We start from the raw sequence: 6000 nt of genomic DNA on the forward strand, positions 1-6000 counted from the left end.
GACACTATTTGTTATAATGAATACAAGTACATAAACACGATATAAGGATCCCAAAACATGCTTTATACCAACTTATTCTAAAACCAACCAGAAAAACCCAGATTTAAAATTGTTCATATTAAGAAAGGAGCTGAAGGAAAGTTGGTGTCAATAGGTTGGCAGGAACTGCCCAACCAGAGTGCGATTTTGCTGTGAAGACCACCTGAGTGTAAGATACCGTGTCTTGTTTACCAATCTTAAAATGCAGTTACACACTGGCAATAATATCATAAAAAAGAAAGCCATAAATATCTGACACGGTGGCATTTTATAAAATGTGTATTTTTTGGATAGACCAATAGGAAAAATATGGTAAAATACATTTTTTTTTATAATTTGCAATGTCTTATAATAAAATACAATTGATTTATTTTATTGTGTTGTTTTATTTTACTTCTGAGTTGTAGGTGTGTGTCATGTGTGTCGAGTTACTGTCAAGTTACTATCAAATTCAGTCGGCTATGGCTTTCCATATTCTTTTATGGCCCTCCATACTGTTAAAGCATGATTAACAGCACTATAGTAGATTGTGTTACGAGGGAGCAAAATTGCATATTTATAGCGAGGATATAAATTGAATTGTGAACGAAGCGAAGTATTCTATATGTAATTGAATACTTAGTGTAGTGACTGGGATTCAAAAAGTAAGGGTTATTTTCTTCCCTGCACTGCGAGGAGGGTGCAAAGAGGCACTTTTCCTCTTTGCTATTAGGGACCAAAGTGATACTTTTCCCTTCAAGGACACATTTTTTTTACATGGTTACATAACATACCATTTTTTATGTTCATATAACATATCATTATCACAGAATATATAATAGTACAAGTACAGAAGGCTCACTCCTTTGATGTTCACAAAACGCCGCCATTCTAAATTCTTACCTACATTAACAAACGGACCGCACGCGTGCAGACGACATTGAATTCTATTGCGCCGCGCGAAGGTCGTCGCCACTGAATGGGTCGCGAACTCGCGGCCGCCGGCATGTACTTGTAGCGCGGCGAAAGGATCGCGGAGTGAGCCGCCCCTGTCATTATACATATATAAATTTCCTAAAAGTTGATGTTAATATGTGTAGCAAATTTAATTCCACCTTGTGTCTTAACACTTGAATCCCTCACTACGCTCAGGATTAAATTTAAGGATACCTTGCTACACTCAAGATATATATCTCATTTTTCTCCCTTGTTGCACAATCTACTATTGCTACCATTTGACACTTTTTTTTTCACATCATATAAGCAAATACCAAAATATGAATCAGGCCTGTTGTAAAAATATTATGCACTTAATCGACACAATTTTTTTATACATAATATTACTTATGTGCAAACACTTTCCGTGGCGTTAATATTTTATACAGGCCAGACAAAGTTATTGAATAGAAAAGTGTCACTTAATTCCCTCCTAACAGGGCCGAAAAGTACCCTTTCTGAATGGGTGATGTGAAAAGCAGTAGGCGTCACATCGCAAACTCATTTCCTTTTTGAGCACTAACTACTTAAAGCAGACAATAAACCAACAATCTAAAGTTATTTGTTTAGGGCACAGGTCCTTCTCTAGTTCTCATCTGTAGGCAGGTGCGCTTATGAATCACTACTAGGAGTTAGCCTGTTTTCACATTACCCGATCCGATATCGGATGTCGGAAGGATTTCAATGGAAAAAATCCAAGACGATGCCTGTAATGTATGAGATATCGGTCCAACATCCGGTATTGGATCGAATAATGTGAAAACGTACTTATGGGTGCTAAAATGAGTAATGATGTTAAATATAGATCAAGACAAATTTATGTTTATTACACTCATTAACATGTAGTTGCACTTTTCAAAATTAACGGGATACACATTCTCTGTCCAAAATATCTCTGCATCTTTCATCAATTTCTTCTTCACAGGCATTGTGTTTGTCGCTGTTCCACATTTTGGCAAATTAGATGAACTAGCTCTTACAAAATCGCTAGTACCTATCCACGTTTTCCCAATTCAATGGGCTTAAAAATTGTAATCAGGTCCGGGGTTCAACGCAAAGGCCGTCGGCAGTAAGCAGGGCAAGCAAACGTCTTCGTTAATGCAAGTAGAATCAGGTCCAGGGTTTAAAATCAAACGTCGTCGTTTTAAGCCAGTAAAATCACGGTCCGGGGTTCGAGAGCGAAGGTAGTCGTAGAAGGAGGCAAAATCAGAGGCCAGGGAGAGAAAATGAGTCGAAAACAGTAATAAATAGTTCACCAGATAAGGTTATGAATTCTCCGAGAAAAATGTCAAGCTGACAATCAACTGTCAGTGTCTGTGGCCAGCACAGATTCAAAATGGAATTTTTTTAAAGACTAAGACAAATCTCATAACAGCCGAAGTCGGTCGTAAGCGCAGTCGAGCAACACGTTTTTATTTTTATAAAATGTATGGTGCTACCAAAAAATCTGTAACTTTTTTCTGTAATTAGAAATGGTTATTCCTATCACCAGAAAAAATATCACCCACTTTTAAAATTTTCAGACATCCCCCATTGTCTCTGTCCAAAGACCGATGTGTATTCTTTATCGCCGTTTACAGTAATTGAGATAGCCCGAAAATAATAAATCCAGACTTGGGTAAGATAAGAATGAATCTCTCTAGACAGGGTCTAGGCCGGTCTGCAGTTTCACACGCAATATGTGGTTCTTATTTGGATCACGCATATAATAATATGACCATTGGACGACATCCAGTGCACGACTGATGCTGCCCTCAGTTTGAAGCCTTTTTTATTTCATAGCCGCTGGATTAAATGTTTGCAATTTTATAACATTACTAGCTCGCGTTAGAAAGAGACAAAAAGTAGCCTATGTCACTCTCCATCTCTCCATTAGACGACCGGTCTGGCGCAGTCGGTAGTGACCCTGCCTGCTGCGCCGCGGTCCCGGGTTCGAATCCCGGTAAGGGCATTTATTTATGCGATGAGCACAGATATTTGTTCCCGAGTCATGGATGTTTTCTATGTATATAAGTATTTATATATTATATTATATATATCGTTGGCTGAGTACCCACAACACAAGCCTTCTTGAGCTTTACTTACCGTGGGCCTCAGCCAATCTGTGTAAGAATGTCCTATAATATTTATTTATTTATTTATTATTATTTATCTCTTCAACTATCTCCGCCTTAAAAATCACGACAGTTCGTCGCTCCGTTTTGCCGTGATGGACGGATAAACAAACAGACACACACACTTTCCCATTTATAATATTAGTATGGATGATTGTGTGTTTCTGTGACAATCAGTGCCACTTCTTCATGCACTTTGCCAATAAAACCCATCTTTCAGTGTCAAAAGTGACACTTCTTCAAACAAGTATTTAGAGCTAATATTACACGTAGAACATGCTCCCCTCTTCTGTATTCTAGGTTGAATACAATCTATGTGTGTATCATAGAGGAATAAGTAATGGAAGAGTTGTAACTCCATACATCAGTAAATGCAAGTTATTTGTATAGGCATAGTTAAGTGACATCTAGCGACAATCACGCGTCAATCAGGCGTCAAGCGTGAATTATCAGTACTACTACTCGATACTAGGTGTCACAGTGTCTCGTCTGCCAAAAATTTAATATTAGAACAGTTTACAACTTGTATTACAAGCAGAAGGAATTGAAAATAGAATACTGATTAATACTATTGTAATATTAGATAAAAATTGGTGAGCATTTGACTTTTCGTTCGTCGCGACATCTATTGACAAGTAGCAGTACTGATAATTTACGGTTAATGACGCGTGATTAACACGTGATTGTCGCTAGATGTCACTTAACAGACATTATTATGCCTATACAAATAACTCTCATTTACTGATGTACCTTACTTATTCCTCTATAGTGTTGAGGCGAGCTCCAACCCAACACGGTCCCATCACTACCAATTTCAGAGTATCACTCATGTTACTCATGTAACATATTTCCATATACCTATTTAAAAAGGTAAGTAATACCACTGTAGCACGCTTCACGTTTAACGGGCATGTTTTCGCTCGGCTCGGCGCGGATAGAAAGAAAACAACCATGTTGACACACTTACGCGGCCGAGGCCTTTTCGAGTGCCTCGCTACGTCCGTGTTACTGATGACTCGTTGCATGTGCTCTTACTTAACTTGGTAATCATTTTGTAAATTGTAAGAAAATAGCTATGTTGACACAGTTACTCGAATGGGACCATTTTAAAGTAGCCTAGCTATGTTCCATATTATTAGGTAATCATTTTGTAAATTGTAAAAAAAAATAGGAAAAACGGCTTATTCAAGAAGCTCCCTACGTTTTATGTTATTGATGAGTCCTTGCACGAGCTCGTACTTACTTGAATTGGTAATGATTTTGTAAATTGTAAGAAAACAGCCATGTTGACACACTTACGCGGACAAGACCTTTTCGAGTGTCCTCGCTACGTCCGTGTTACTGATAATTCGTTTCATGTACTCTTAACTTGGTAATCATTTTGTAAATTGTAAGAAAACAATAACGTTTAGACAGTTGAGAGAAAAAAAAAGAGAGAGAAAAATGGTCTCTCTCCTTTGGAAGTGGCTTCTCTATATTCCATTTTACTGATAATTGTGACTTACATGGAACATATTACATTACACTTACCCAAATTTTGACTAACTTATTTAAACGGAGACAAAGGTTGTCTGGAAGAGATCGCTCTTTAGCAAAAAGCCGCCTGTTATCTGCCTCTATTTATAATCATTTGTTTTGAATCCATTGTACCTTTTGCTGTGATGTGCCAATAAAGAGTATTCTATCTATCTTGAGACGATTTCTACCATTTATTCATAATAAATTCCTAGCTTTTAAAACAAACGATCCTTTTTATAAACGGACTGTTTTTCGTCATTCCCTTTCAAAAACTAATTTCATAAGAAGATAACGTAAATACCCCGAGGCGGCCGCGATGCGGTGGCGAGATGAAACGGGGTGTGGACAAATCCCAAATATCCAAACAAAGTTACGTTTACTTTTATTTTATCTGGAGAAATATCCGGCCGTAATCCCCCGGAATTGTGCGGCCAACGGCCGCAGATGCGAACAGAGCAGCCATTTTGAAAACAAGTTGTGAATAAAATTGAGTGGTCAGTTAACACGTTCACTGCGGATTGAGGCAAATCAGCCTCAAACCCGACTTTATGCTGGTGAGGTGCTATAAGTTCGTGTTATGTCTCTCGTGCCGTCGCTGATATTAAGTATGGATAAAGCGAATAACCTATAAAAGTTTTGTACTTTCTATAATTGGTCCTAATAGTTTTTATTATTATTATTTAAGCTTTATTTTTCCATATAAACTCTATTTGATACATTATATTTATAATTTCTGCTTTTCCTTCATGTTCTTTAAATGTTTAAGTATGTTCTATTTGTGGTTCATCTTGGTGTCATTTTATATGGATCCCTGAATGGGTAAAAGCCTCCTCTAACCCGTGCCATTTATTTCGATTGGTGGCCAGCTCCATCCAGCTTGGCCCTGCAGCCTTAATAATGTCTTCTGTCCATCGCTGTTTAGGTTTTCCTCTTTTTCTTTTGCCTTGCACTTTTGGCCTCATAGTTATATCTAGTTATATGGGTGTGCTTAATTCCGTGCAATAATACCTTTAAACTGAAATAATAAATGTTCAATTAAACTATTTAATTTGTTCTTCGTATCAATAATACCTTTGTATAGCATTTGAACTATTTTATTAGGTACCTATCATACATTGACCTCATAATATCATTGATGCGCGTTGTTTCTATCAGTCGAAGTCCTTGCTAAAATCTATCTGATATTTAACATACTGCACCAACACGTATAACAACCGTACGAAATTATCATAACGACCAGTTGAAACTAGAACATAAATGAAAACCAGTAAAACATTAAAATAAATTAAAACCAGTCACAACTATAAAATATACGATAACCAGTTAAAAACGGGCAATCTCAATGTGTGTCATC

Source organism: Leguminivora glycinivorella, chromosome 14, assembly GCF_023078275.1.
Source record: "Leguminivora glycinivorella isolate SPB_JAAS2020 chromosome 14, LegGlyc_1.1, whole genome shotgun sequence".
Lineage (NCBI taxonomy): Eukaryota > Metazoa > Arthropoda > Insecta > Lepidoptera > Tortricidae > Leguminivora > Leguminivora glycinivorella.